The sequence below is a fragment of the Pan paniscus genome, chromosome 3 (assembly GCF_029289425.2).
Source record: "Pan paniscus chromosome 3, NHGRI_mPanPan1-v2.0_pri, whole genome shotgun sequence".
Lineage (NCBI taxonomy): Eukaryota > Metazoa > Chordata > Mammalia > Primates > Hominidae > Pan > Pan paniscus.
The window spans coordinates 57,327,911-57,343,712 of record NC_073252.2 but is presented as its reverse complement, the minus strand read 5'-3'; the positions used below and the strand labels follow the sequence as shown (position 1 = coordinate 57,343,712).

Genomic DNA, 15,802 nt, shown 5'->3' with positions numbered 1-15,802 from the left:
GGATGAAGATGGAAATCATCATTCTCAGCAAACAATCGCAAGGACAAAAAACCAAACACTGCACGTTCTCACTCATAGGTGGGAATTGAACAATGAGAACACTTGGACACAGGAAGGAGAACATCACACACTGGGGCCTGATGGGTGGAGGGAAGGCGGAGGGAATAGCATTAGGAGATATACCTAATGTAAATGATGAGTTAATGGGTGCAGCACACCAACATGGCACATGTATACATATGTAACAAACCTGCACGTTGTGCACATGTACCCTAGAACTTAAAAGTATAATTATATATATATATAAAAGAACTAATAAAATTCCTGCTCAAACTATTAAAGAAAACAGAAGAGAAGTGAGTACTTCCAAACTCATTCTACAAACCCAGTGTTACCCCGATACCAAAACTAGATAAAGACACATCAAAAAAGAAAGGTACAGGCTAATATCCCTTATGAAAATTAGTGTAAAAATCCTCAAGAAAATAGTAACAAACTGAATTCAACAACACATTAAAAAGTTCGTTCATCATGACCAAGTGAAATTTATCCCAGGGATACAAAGATGAGTCAATGTATGTAAACTAATCAAGGCGACACATCATATTTATAGAATTAAGGACAAAAATCATATGATTATTTCAATTGATGCTGTAAAAGCACTTGATAAATTTCAACATTCCTTTATGATAAAAACTATTCTAAAATGGCTATAGAAGGAATATACCTCAACATAAGAAAAGCCAAATATGTCAGACTCACAGCTAGTATCATACTAAATGGGGAAAAAACTGAAAGCATTTCTTCTAAGATGTGGAATGAGACAAGGATGCCCACTTTTAATGCTGTTATTCAACCTAATGGTGGAAGTCCTAACTAGAGCAATCAGACAAGAGAAAGAAATAAAGGGCATTCAACTTAAAAAGAAGGAAGTCACATTATCTTCATTTGCAGATAATATAATTTTATATTTCAACAAAACTAGACTACACACACTCAAAAAAAAACTATTAGAACTGATAAGTAAATTCAGTTAATTGCAGGATTAACAAAACCAACATACAAAAATCAGTAGCATTTCTTTTTTTTGTTTGTTTGTTTTGTTTTGTTTTGTTTTGTTTTGTTTTTGAGACGGAGTCTCGCTCTTGCCCAGGTTGGAGTGCAGTGGCGTGATCTCAGCTCACTGAAAGCTCCGCCTCCCAGGTTCACACCATTCTCCTGTCTCAACCTTCCCAGTAGCTGGGACTACAGGCGCCCGCCACCACGCCCGGCTAATTTTTTGTATTTTTAGTAGAGACTGGGTTTCACCACGTGAGACGGGGTTTCACCACATTAGCCAGGATGGTCTGGATCTCCTGACCTCGTGATCCACCCGCCTCGGCCTCCCAAAGTGCTGGGATTACAGGTGTAAGCCACCGCGCCCAGCCAAAAATCAGTAGCATTTCTATATGTCAACAGTAAATACCTGAAAATGAAGTCAAGAAAGTAATCCCATTTACAATAGCTGCAAGTAAAATACCTAGGAATTTACTTCACCAGGGAAGTGAACTATCTCTGCAATGAAAACCATGAAACATTTACCCAAGAAACTGAAGAGGAGAAAGCCAAGATGGCTGACTATACATAGCCAAGAAGAGCTTCTCCCACCAACAGAGACCAGACCATTGAATAGATTGGCACACTCACTCAGAATATCTTCAGAAACAAGGCCTTGAGAGTGGACAGCGGGAGGACACAGATCCCAGGCAGAAAGGGGAGGAAGCTGGGAACTCTGCACAGAGCTGCCAAGGACCAAGACTTGTTCCTGGCCCCAAGCAGCTCCTAGGGAAGTAGTGAGTGAAATAGGCATGCAGTGGCCCACTCTAACCATGGACCTTTGGGATTCTAGCTGTGGGAAACCCCATGACTCCCACAAACATTTGAGCTGGCAAGAACTTCCCAGAGAGTTGGCAGAGACAGAATTCCAGCCTGTACAGAGCCCACAGTGTTTGGCACAGGAACAGCTGCAATGGAGCATGGTAATGGGCACTCATCCCCCCAGCCCTTTGTAGCTACTGGACCTGGACAGAGCTGTGCTCTCTTGCCCATGAAACTGGACTAGTCTGATTTGAGTACCCCTCTGTCTACCAACCTCTCCCAGGGTCCCTGTCTGGCCATATCCACTTACAGCACAGCCTCAGCTGCCCAGCCAAAGTGCTTGCCAGTGGCCATCACCATAGTTCTCTCACTGGCAGACCCTGCTTACCTGTTGTAGAACTTCTGCAGACAGAATCCTGCCAGTGTTCAGTACCATTTTAAGAAAAAATTAAACCAAACTTCTGGAAATGAAAAATTCACTACAGGAATTTCAGAATGCAACTGGAAGCAGTAAAAAGAAGAGATCACACTGACAAAAGATTCTCAGAGCTCAAAGACTGCTCCTTTGGATAAACACAAGTAGACAAACATTTAAAAAAAAGGAATTTTTAAAATGAACAAAACTTCTGAGAAATATGAGATTATGTAAAGAAACCAAATTTATGACTAATAGTTTTTTTTGAAATTTATTTAGTCATAAATTTGGTCATAAATTTCACTATTCCTGAATGTGATAGAGAGAAAACAAGCAACTTGGAAAACATATTTGAAGTTTTTGTCCACTAAAATTTCCCCAACCTCGCTAGAGACAATGACGTGCAAATTCAGGAAATTCCAAAGACCCTATGAGATGCTATACAAGACAACCATCCCCAAGACACAGTCATCAGATTCTCCAAAGTCAATGGAAAGAGAAAGATTTTAAAGGCAATCAAAGAGAAGGGGCAGGTCACATACAAAGGGAACCCTTTCAGGCTAACTGTGGGCCTTTCAGCAGAAACCTTACAAACCAGAAGAGATTGGGGGCCTACATTTAGCATCCTTAAAAAGTATTTATAGACCTCTTGGGTGTCAAAGTTGTAACTTCCTATAAGAAAATTTGGAAGAAAATGCTATGCTAGAAACAGAACTGAATTATTCTGCATAATGAAGCAAACGAATTTTAGTTTTCTCAAACAAACTGAGGATAGGACTCAAGAATAAACAGAAGAAATGTAAGTAAGCAATAGGGAAGGAAAAAAACAAGAAGTTGTAAATTTGAGCTTAAGGTAATAGCAAGCAGTAAATCTCTTGAGAGGAGACACAGTCAATACAATTTTGGGATGGCAATGTTTACTATTAAACTTTGAGTTATTTTTAAATACCATATGGGACTATAATTGTCCTCATTACCCCAAATATTTAATAAAAATTGACTATATACAACAATCTTTTATTTGAAATACTTGAAATAAAATAATAATGGGGATCACAGCCTATGTATAACAAAGCAGAATGAGAATTGGACAGCAACTACAGGAAAATAAATCCATAGAAGAGACAGAGAAGTCAATGAAATTGTAAATTTACAGAAAAAGGTGATCAAAACAGTAAAACTTGTAAAATCATTGGGTTGTTGGGTGGAGAAGAATTCTGAGTTTCTCAGAATATCCCTGTATATATAGGAGATTCAACCATTCATTTTAAATATCCATACAAAAGGGCAAGGTAAACCAAGAGGGCTAGAGAACTGAAGGACATAAGATTGCACATTTTGTTTACATATGAATAAATATATATTAAACAATATGATCATTAAAATTTTTTTCTTCTAAAATCACTTGTTAATATGACCCCATAATGGAATTTTTAAGAATTCATCTGCAGTAGCCAGCCTCCAAGATTTCCCCCAATGATTCTCATGTCCTCAAGTTCATGTCCATCCTTGACTGGACCCCTCTCATATTGAATAAGGTGTAACAAAGATGTTACTGAAAAAATTATGAAGCATGACTTTTAAGGTTAGCCTATGTCATAAAAGACTGCAGCATCTGCCTTGCTTTCTGTTTGGTTACTTGCCCTATGTAAGCCACTCTTCATGTTGTGAAGACACTTAGATAGCCATGGAGAGTCCAGTAGGTAAGGGATTAAGCCCTTCCTTCTGTCAGTGAAAGTGAGCCACATTGGAAGCAGATCCTCCAGCCCAGTTCAAGCCTTCAGATGACTGCAGCTCTAGCTGACATCTTGACTATAATTCTCAAGACACCTTGAACCAGAACCACCCACCCAGCTAAGCTCCTCTCAAATTCCTGACCCACAAAAACTGTGCGATAAATGTTCGTGACTATTTTAATACACTAAATGTTGGGGTAATTTGTGTAGCAAAAGATAACTCACATACTCTTCTGAAGCAGTAATCGGAGAAGTTCTCAAATAGTCATATGCAAGTATGTTCCACACAGCACCATTTATAGTAGCAAAAAATACAACAACTAAGTATCCAAATAGGAAGTATCTTAAAAATAAATATTTATAGAAATATTATAATTAAAGCTAAAATTTACTGAATCTTTTCTGTCTTTGGGGAATCATGCTAGAAGAAAACACTTTAGCCATTAAAAATAATATTTGTGAAGAACATTTAACAAAACAGAAATATGGTCATAATATAATAATGAGTGAAATAAAGCAACAAGCTATGACATATATACAGTATAATTAAGTTTTATAAATATATCTTTCTTCATCTACAAAATATATTTATAATTACATATGTTTATATATTTACAAAATGGAGATTTAAAACACATGTGCATATGCAAAAGAAACCAACCAATATAATACTGGCAATATAACACTGGCAACCAATATAACAAACACTGACAGTAATAATCCCTGGTTGGTGTAAGGTTGATATTTAGTATTTAAATTATATTCTTTTATTTTTCTATAATTTTCTGAAATTCCAACAAAAAGATGTGTTACTTTTATCCTCTCAGTTATTAAAAGAGTAACTTCAAACTTGCTAGAGCACAAATGTGTAAACAAAAAGTGGTTTGAGACTGTGCACTCATAGAATTGGGTTTCTGAAAAAATCTAGTTCAACACTCTCATTTTGCAGATGAGAGAATTGTGACACAATTAGGGTTGAGTGATTCCCCTGAAATTTGTCTAGATTGGTAATGGCAGAACCTGAAGGAAAACTGGTTTCCTGGTTCTTGTTCTAATATTCTCTTTATCATTCTATATTACTGCCAAGAAAACAATGACAAAGGTACCATATTCCTCAAAAAGGAGTAGGGTAAACATGAAAAAATCTGCCACAATAAAAATAATGGCTGATCAACTCCACCTATTTATGCTGCCATGCAGAGCATTACACTTGTAGCCAAATACAACATAGATAGTGATAATTTCTTTGAAAGGGTATAAATGGAGAAGGAAAGAGCCTCTCATACAAAGGAAAAAAGCAACAACTGACAGTTTTCTTACAGCAGAGGCTAATAATTTGGAATTTATTTGTGTTTGGGGGGAAATGGAAAGTTTGGAAAAAGTTATAAAAACCATAAAAACTATCTCCAAACATTTAGATGATTCTACATCTGTATGTACTCTTGCTCGAGTAAAGTTATCCAGAAACAAGCACACAACAACAAACAAACAAACAAACAAAAAACAGAAAAAAACCCACATTTAATTCCATCTATTTGTCATCTCTTGCATAACAATATGTTTAATTATCAGAAATAACAGAATTTCTGCCTGAAAACTTTTCAGAGCACTGATATATCACAAAACTTCCATGTAATTAAAGAATTTCCAAGGAGATTGTCAATCTTTGTACTATGATTAAGTGTGGGACACATGGTGCTTTTAAGGAAATACGAAGCAACATGTAATAACTTGAGAAACCTCAAATGGACCCATTGGATCATCAGAAAGAAGGAAACCTGTTGCTCGGCTACTTAATTCTACACATCAAACAAGATTATGGCATCGCCTCGATGTTGAACAAAACAAAATGAATCTACTGCTAAGAAGAGTATTTCCTCACCCAGGAGCGATAAATGAGGAGACTGTTGATTCAAATGATGATCAAGATGATTCTAGAGACTGTTGAATGAAGTATATGAGCAATCCAAGTGGAAAAGAGAAACTTGGTTGGCATATCACCTGCTTGGAAAGTTCCTGGTTAGAAAAAGAAACTGAGGAAATTCTCTTACCATTAGGCAAGGATTTCATGGGTGGCATGACCCCACTGGATCTCACCCTTTCTAGCCCCCAAATTAATCCAGAAAAGGGAAATGACTTCACAGGTCTTTGAGCACACACCCATTTAGCAAATAAAATGGGCCCTCTTTCTGGTAAATCTCTGTGTGTGTGCAGTTTTTGTGTATAGGTAGGTGTATTTACATTATTAAAACTCATTAAAAAATTTATTTGACTTCTATTAACATTTTTCTACAAGTGCAAATATATATGTGTTTAAAGAAATAAAATAAACATTTTCAAAATATGTTTACACTGCCTGACATTCTCTGATCAGTTGTGGAATTAAACAACTGCACATTTGCCTCAGATGTCTAAAATACCTTTCAAGTGGGTGGAGGAGCCCTTGACTAGGAAAAAGAGGGCCTCAGATACCTGAGGCTTTCCTTATAAACATGCAAAAGACTCAGCTGTGCCTATAGGAGCCAGAGATAAGGCCCAGCCTGCCCTGCTCTGGAGCTTCCACCAGGACCCTCTTAGTTTGACAGAGGTCTGGTATCCAACATTAACCATAATCTGAGCTGGTTTCTGAGCCCTGACTTGGCTGAGCTCAGTCAGAACAGACAGACTCCAAATTATTCTGTTTCATCTTGGCCCAACAAAGATGTGAAGTGTATAAAGTTTAGAAATCTCCTCTTAATGTCTTCTTGGAGAAGATTTTTACCCTGTATAAAATGGTTGAGGTGTGGTCTTGCTTTGAGGTAGAAGTGAAATCTTCCATATCATCAACCTTTAAGGTTTGGAACATTGCCAAGTCAATTTCCTCTTTGAATGGTTCTAATTGTTTCAGTCATGCTTTCCAAACTGTGGGAAATAAATTTACCACCCAGTTTCAAAAATGCTGTTTGGAGATTTTTGTTTGTTTGTTTGCTTGTTTGTTTGTTTGTTTTGAGATGGAGTGTCACTCTTGTTGCCCAGGCTGGAGAGCAGTGGCACAATCTCGGCTCACTACAACCTCCGCCTCCCAGGTTCAAGGGATTCTCCTGCCTCAGCCTCCTGAGTAGCTGGGATTACAGGCACCCACCACCAAGCCCAGCTAATGTTTTGTATTTTTATAGAGATGGGGTTTCACCATGTTGGCCAGGCTGGTCTTGAACTCCTGACCTCAGGTGGTCCACCCGCCTCGGCCTCCCAAAGTGCTGTGATTACAGGCGTGAGCCACCACGCCTGGCCCAGGATTGTCTTTTTCATTTACCATTATCCAGCCTCAGTACATAAATACTTTTTATGTAAACCTACATTACCTCCTCCTCTGTCAATCATTTCCCTGGGATTTAACACTGAATCTCCATCACTTCAATTCTGAGTTTAAACTGGTTTCCATTGTTTTCATTATCTTCCATCAGATTACTATGATTTGCCTAATTTAATTTCCTGAACTTCAACTTGCTTAGGAAAGAATATCTAATATTACTTGTCCCTCAGTCATTTTATTTGGAGAATAATGATACCAGTTCTTCCAAATTTCCAAGATCTTCAGGAGAGCCAAATAAGAATATGTATAACTAATTAGATTATAAAACTGAATTGTGATGGAAAGCTGTGATGTTATATTGTCAGCCAGGTATAGTGGCTCACACCTGTAAGCCTAGCATTTTGAGAGGCCGAAGCAGGAGGATCCAAAAGTTCAAGACCAACCTGGGTAACATAGTGAGACCCTGTCTCTACAAAGAACAAACCAAATTATCTGGGCATGGGGGTGCACACCTGTAGTTCTAGCAACTCAGGAGGCTGAGGCTGGAGGATCACTTGAGCCCAGGAGGTCAAGGCTGCAGTGATCCATGATTGCACAACACTGCAGCCTAGGTGACCAAGTGAGACACTGCCTCAAAAAAAAAAAAAAAAGTTGAGATATTATTCTATTGTTTATATTCTGTCTGTACTGGCTAGGAAAAGCCAGCTTCCCATGTGGTCTGAACTCCATTCCTTTTCTTCTCACTGTTTCCACTAATTGGAATTTCCTCCTTTTCTAAATGTTCTGATTATCTGCCAGGCATCCTGGCTCAACAAAGCCTTCCTTGTTCCAACACTTAATACTTATGTGGCTTTGCCAACTGACTTGGGCAAGAAATATTTACTGAGGGTATCCTAGAATAGGTATATGGTTTAGAGAGAGAAACTGACTTGCACAGCATAAGACAGTAAATAGCAGAACTACAGTAGAACTCACCTCTTCTGTCTTAGAGACCAGTCACCATCTGTTGCCCTATCCTGCTTCTCCAGGGTTATATCAAAGAATTCAAAGAATATTGCCAACCTCAACACAGGCCTACTCTGTTTGTTAGTTTATATGTAAAATGTGTTTAGAGTTTTCTATTAGAATTTTTGTGGGGATACTACAATATTTTCCATCAATGAAAAGAAAGCCTCAGACATGAGGCTGTATGAATAGGAAGCAAGTATTTTTTGTATTTTAATAATCTACACTAAATATTTAAATGTTATTTTAATTCTGCTTACATTTGTAAACTTTTTTATATATTTAATATCTTTTCTGATTATAAAATTAATGTCTGTCTTCACATGATTTCATGCTTGCATTTTAGATTATTTTCTTAGGATCAATAATTTATATACTACCTGATACTTCTGTGAATGGGAATACTTGTTTCACCACATGCTTAATAGAAGGAAACACTACCATTTTTGCCAATTCTTTACCTATTTTCATATTTCTCACCCCCACTTCTGTATAAAGAAACAGTTCTTATATTTTTTAGATCAATTGCCCAATGCTCTATCTAGATAAGATCATTTCATTTGGAGAATTAACTTTTTATCCAGTTCAGGAAAGCTTTATTCTATTTTTTTAGAATTTACTTTAAGTTCTGGGATATATGTGCAGAAGGTTCAGGTTTGTTACATGGGTATACATGTGCTATGGCAGTTTGCTGCACTTATCAACCCATCATCTAGGTTTTAAGCCGCACATGTATTAGGTATTTGTCCTAATGCTCTCTCTCCCCTTTCCCCTGACCTGCCAACAGGCCCCGGTGTGTGATATTCCTCTCCCTGTGTCCATGTGTTCTCATTGTTCAACTTGAACTTATGAGTGAGAACATGCGGTGTTTAGTTTTCTGTTCCTGTGTTAGTTTGCTGAGAATGATGGTTTCCAGCTTCATCCATGAACCTGCAAAGACATAAATTCAATCTTTTTTATGTCTGCATTGTATTCCATGGTGTATATGTGCCACAACTTCTTTATCCTGTCTATCACTGATGGACATTTGGGTTGGTTCCAAGTCTTTGCTATTGTGAATAGTGCTGCAATAAACATATGTGTGTATGTCTCTTTATAGTAGAATGACTTATAATCCTTTGGGTATATACCCAGTAATGGGATTGCTGGGTCAAATGGTATTTCTGGTTCTAGATCCTTGAGGAATTGCCACACTGTCTTCCACAATGGTTGAACTAATTTATACTCCCACAAGCAGTGTAAAAGTGTTCCTGTTTCTTCACATCCTCTCCAGCATCTGTTGTTTGCTGACTTTTTAATGATCGCCATTCTAACTGGCATGAGATGGTATCTCATTGTGGCTTGGATTTGCATTTCTCTAATGACCAGTGACAATGAGCTTTTTTTCATATTTTTCTTGGCCACATAAATGTCTTCTTTTGAGAAGTGTCTGTTCATATCCTTTGCTCACTTTTTGGTGGAGTTGTTTTTTTCTTGTAAATTTATTTAAGTCCCTCATAGATTCTGGATATTGGACCTTTGTCAGATGGGTAGATTGCAAAATTTTTCTGCCATTCTGTAGGTTTCCTGTTAACTCTGATGATAGCTTCCTTTGCTGTGCAGAAGCTCTTTAGTTTAATTTGATCCCATTCACCCATTTTGGCTTTTGTTGCTATTGCTTTTGGTGTTTTAGTCATGACATCTTTGTCCATGCCTATGTCCTGAGTGATATTGCCTAGGTTTCCTTCTAGAGTTTTCATGGTTTTAGAGTTTACGTTTAAATTTTTAATCCATCTTGAGTTCATTTTTGTATAAGGTGTAAGGAAGGGGTCCAGTTTCTCTTTTCTGCATATGGCTAGCCAGTTTTCCCAGCACCATTTATTAAATAGGGAATCCTTTCCCCCCATTGATTGTTTTTGTCAGGTTTGTCGAAAATCAGATGGTTGTAGATGTGTGGTGTTATTTCTGAGGCCTCTGTTCTGTTCCATTGGTCTATTTATCTCTTCTGGTACCAGTACCATGCTGTTTTGGTTACTGTAGCCTTGTAGTATAGAAACATATCTCAAAATAATAAGAGCTATTTATGACAAACCCATAGCCAATATCATATTGAATGGGCAAAAGCTGGAAGCATTCCCTTTGAAAACCGGCACAAGACAAGGATGCCCTCTCTCACCACTCCTATTCAACATAGTATTGGAAATTCCAGTCAGGCAATCAGACAAGAGAAAGAAGTAAAGAGTATTCATATAGGAAAAGCGGAAGTCAAATTGTCTCTGTTTGCAGACAACATGATTGTATGTTTAGAAAACCCCATCATGTCAGCCCAAAATCTCCTTAAGCTGATAAGCAACTTCAGCAAAGTCTCAGTATACAAAATCAATGTGCAAAAATCACAAGCATTCCTATACACTGACAGCAGAGAAGCAGAGAGCCAAATCATGAGTGAACTCCCATTCACAATTGCTACAAAGAAAAAAATACCTAGGTATGGCTGGGCGCGGTGGCTCACACCTGTAATCCCAGCACTTTGGGAGGCCAAGGTGGGCGGATCAGGAGGTCAGGAGATTGAGACCATCTTGGCTGACACGGTGAAACCTCGTCTCTACTAAAAATACAAAAAATTAGCTGGGCATGGTAATGGGTGCCTGTAGTCCCAGCTACTTGAGAGGCTGAGGCAGGAGAATGGCGTGAACCTGGGAGGTGGAGCTTGCAGTGAGCCGAGGTCATGCCACTGCAGTCCCACCTGGGTGAAAGAGTGAGGCTCCGTCTCAAAAAAAAAAGACACGAAAAGAAAATACCTAGGAATACAACTTACAAGGGACATGAAGGACCTCTTCAAGGAGAACTACAAACCACTGCTGAAGGAAACAAGAGAGGACACAAACAAATGGAAAAACATTCCATGCTCATGGATAGGAAGAATCAATCTCATGAAAATGGCCATACTGCCCAAAGTAATTTGTAGATTCAATGCTATTCCCATCAAGCACCATTCATTTTCTTCACAGACCTAGAAAAAACTACTTTAAATTTCATATGGAACCAAGAAAGAGCTTGTAGAGCCAAGACAATCAATCCTAAGCAAAAAGAACAAAGCTGGAGGCATCATGCTACCTAACTTCAAACTATACTATTCTATTTTATTTTTATGTTTTTTAATGTTCAATTTGTTCTGCTTTTTTCCCTTTAAACACCTGTCATCTGTGAGTTGGCCCTTCATTCACTCTCCTTCAGATCTAAATATTGTCAGGTCTTTGTACTTAGCACTGTGTAATAGTAAACAGACATGCTTTGGAGTCTGACAAATTTGAGTTTGGGTTCTGCTCTGTCCCTGACTGGCTGTTTGCCTGGGCATGCTTGGTGACCTTGCCAAGTCTCAGTTTCTTCCTCTGTAATGTGTTTTGTGTTCAGTAAGGTCTTATTAACCATAGACATTGTTGCTGTCTTTTCTCAGCATTCTGCAAGGGTGCTTTAAGTTAGTCTTCTATCTCAGTGATTCTGTTTTCTGTAATGTGAATGTGGTTCTTTAGATGTTCTTTTGATACTTTAATTCCATGATTATTTAGTGGATTCACTGGTTTCTTACCCCTCTTAATCTACAACCCAACTTACTGTTTTTTCAAGGAATATTATGCATTCAAAAAGACAGTGTTTCCTTGATTTTTGTATTTAAAACACAAAACAGAAACTTTTACAAGTTTCTTCCCTTCACTGTGGCAAATCTTTTCAAAAGTATGTTTTTTCTCAGCTCTGTTAAGGCACTGTAGCTGTTTTATATGGCAGAATATTTCCTTGTGTCCTCTGTTGATTTTTTCCCATCCCTTGATGAAAACTTGGGCATGTCTTATTACTTTTCAGCTGGCTCTTGGAGAATGGACAGTGATGCAGTCATTTTAAATAAAAAACATAGCCTTAACTCAGAAATTAAAAACGTTCTGCCAGGAAGTTAATCAGAACTAGGTTTCTAATACACTTCATGTTAGAAACTTGCAGTAGAAATGGAGAGAAATGATGGTTTCTCTACCCTTCTGTACTCAATCTCCATCTTGCCTAGCTTGCTAACCATTTCTGGAAACTTTCAGGGTAAAATAGGGGAAAGAAGAAGTTTTAAGAAATAAATAAAGGGTTTTTTGAACAGATATTCTCATACGCTGCCTTCAGGCTCCCTAGGACTGGCAGATATTTAAAGCTCTTTTTTCAGTGGAGATTTGGCAGCTTCCATCACTCAGGTTCCCTCTCCTGCAGTTCTCTTGACCTGGGTAGATGTATGTCTATTTTGGGTGATCCCTTGAAATGCATTCTTCAGCCCCTAGGATTTCAGGGCTCACCTGGAACTTCTCACAACTAGGGACCTACTCTTTTCCAGGTAGCCCTATTGGACAGGACCTAAGATTATATCATCCTTGCTATCTTTTCTGTCTGACCTACATCTGCTCCACAGCCGAGTCTACTCATTTCTTTGTACTGACAAAGAGGACACAGGATGTTTTAGTTTGCTCAGACATAAGTCTGGCACCAGTCTTCTGTGGATACCTTCAGCAAGATGCTACAAGCAAGGTATCTTGTAGCATCTCTCTGATAGGGACAGGTGGCAGAGAAATTCTGGGAGGGAAGGTCCCTGGCAAGAGCCCCATCCTCAAACTGAAAAGCCTAATACCATGGCCCAAATTGAGCACTCACATCCCTGTTTTCCTGCTCTAATGCTGTCTCTTCCAAAACTACCCATGGCCACCCCAACCCCCATCCTGTGCCCATAAAAACCCCAGGCTCAGCTGGCAGAGAAGAAGAGAAGACAAGAAGCAGCTGGACACTGGAGACTATTGTGGCACAAGCTTTCCCCTTGCACCTGCTTTCTGCCTCTGGACCAAAACTGAATGCTTCCCCTGTGGCTCTGCATGGCATGGCATGCCCCTCTTTCTCAGGAAATATAATAAAAATCTTCAACAGCACTGGCCTCTCTGTGTCATCACTCAGTAATACCTCTAAAAATTAAATCCCAGGTATAATTTCAATATAATTGTAATGTCACATACAGAGATCTGTTCATAGTCACTTTGATGTCTGACATGTATCAGTTTTTTCTTGGTTGAAACTTCAATTTTATCTTCTTATTAATTCACAGTTGAGCTTTTGACAGAATGTGGAGTAAGTCTAAAGTTTTACATATGCCCTCAAACTATCCTCAATGTGTGTTTATTCATTCAGAAGCCATTCAATTGACATTATGCATGCCAGTCAGTATAGTGGATGATGGCCATATGAAAATTCCTGCCACTTGAAAGTTTAATGTCTGCTCAAACCAGATGCAGCTGATCACATAGAATCAGTGCCCTGGAGTATATCATCACTTTAATCTAGAGTCAGGAACCTGCCATATGACTGTCAACCCTATGTTTGTTAGTTAACCAGCAAAAGAACACATATTCAATTGGTATCTAAAGTTGTAAGGAAACCAAAGCCATCATTAGTGTCATGGCCCTGTGGCCTTTTCATGGAGGTATTTACAAAAACACCACCTCAAAGGGATATTAACCAAGACCCAGCACAACAGTCAGAAATCAAGCTGCCATCTCACAGGGGGAGCTAGGAAAGAGGGGGGACTAAGGTGACATTTAAAGAACATGCAGGCCAGTGATGGCTAGTGAGAAAGAGATTTGCAGGAGATGATGGAGAGCTGGAAGAATGTTCTGAGTGGAAATGCAGGTGAACATAGAGCATAGCTAATTGGCCTAACAGTTTTGTTTCTCTGAGAGTTCAATGATTCATGAATGTTCAATTTCCCTCTTCATATAAGTGAAGCCTAAAAGTTGATTTGGGTCTAGATAGCAAGCTTCCCAGGTAGTTGGTGAAGATTTGCAGGGACAGAGCCCCTTGCCAGCAATGGTGGTAAGTGAAGCCAAATGAAGTTATTAAATTCAAAATAAAATTTAAAGAGAATCCAAGTAAGAACAAAGATTTATAATCTGAAATCTTATCTTACATAGATCTATTGTGACCAAACAGGTCTATATAAGAGAAGAGAAGTCATGATAAAAAGTCAAATGGTGCAGGGAGTTGACCAAGATGGCTGAATAGAAGCAGCTGTGGTCTATAGCACTCATGGAGAGGAATAAAAGGGGTGAGTGAATACAGCACCTTCAAATGAAATATCTAGATTCTCACACTGGGACTCATTAGGCCAACAACCTGAGCCATGGAGAATGAAGAAAAGCAGAGGAGGACAATGGCCCATCTGGGAGCAACATGGAGCCAAGAGAACCCTCACCCCCAGTGAAGGGAAGCAGTGAGTGACCCCACCAGGGAAACCATGCTTCTCCCATGGATCTTTGAAAACCATGGATCAGGAGATCCTCTTGTAAACCCATTTGCCACCAGCACCTTGGGTCTGACACACAGAGCTGCATGGAGTCTTGGCAGAGCAGCTGCTCCGGCACACACAGAGCCCCAGGATCTTCACATACCCTGGATCTGGGATTCCCAACAAACATGTCTGCAACTCAGTCAAGGCAAGAGGTCTGTACATACTCCTAGGAAGGGGGCTGAATCCAGGTACCCAAGAAGCATCATTCTGTGGGCCCCACTTCCATGGCATCTCACAAGGTAAGACCCACTGGACTGGAATTCCAGCCAGTCAACAGCAACAGAGTAGAGTCTGCCTGAGATGGGATGGAACTCCTTGGGGGAGGTTTATCCACCATCTCTGTCATCCAGTCAACTCAGCTGTTCCAACCTGCTGGCTTTGGAGAGTCCAAATGGTCCAGATGAGGAAGGGTCCCCCCCAACACAGCACAGTCATTTTGCCACATCATGGCCAGACTGCTTCTCTAAGTGGGAACCCCATCCATTCCTCCTTACCCAATACAAGTCCTCCTTACTTACCCCTCCCTGCTGGAGGTTCAGCCACCTCAGTGAGTTTTCTACAAATGGAGCTCTGATCTCTCCCTGGGATGGACCCCCTGTGGGGAGGGTCAGGTCATCATCTCTGCTGTTTGGTTGATTCAGTTGTTACAGTTTGGCAGCTTTGGAGAGTCCAAAGAGTTCAGACAAAAAAGTATTCCCCCAGTACAGCACAGCTGCTTTGCCAGATTGTGGCCAGGCTTCTTTAAGCAGGACCTCAATCCAATTCTCCTTATTGGCAAGATCTCCCAGCTGGGGCCTTGAGCTTCCTCTGCCCATGTTCTACAGCCAACAGAGTTCTAATTTCCCCCTGGGATGGAATGCTGGGGGCAAGGGGGCAGGGGTGAAAATTGGGCAGGCTAACACCTTGACTGTTTGGGTTTCTCAGTTAGTCTAGCCTGTGAGCCCTGAAGAGCTCAGCACAGCACACCTGCTCTACCAAAAAGCAGCCAAACTGCTTATTTAAGTGGGACACTGATCCTGTTCCTCCTGACTAAGTGAGACCCCCCAATAGGGGTCTCCAGCCAACTCTTACAAGTGTGTTTGGGCTGGCAACAGGTCAATACGCCCCTGAGACAGAGGTTCTAGAGGAAGGAGCAGGCTACCATTTTTGCTGTT

General features: G+C 39.7%; 1 long non-coding RNA gene across 1 annotated transcript in view; it reads left to right on the top strand.

The window, feature by feature from the left end:
- LOC117979980 (uncharacterized) overlaps positions 1-15,802 on the top strand; it is a 93,526-nt gene that overhangs the window by 67,795 nt on the left and 9,929 nt on the right. The gene's annotated exons all lie outside the window — the stretch shown is intronic.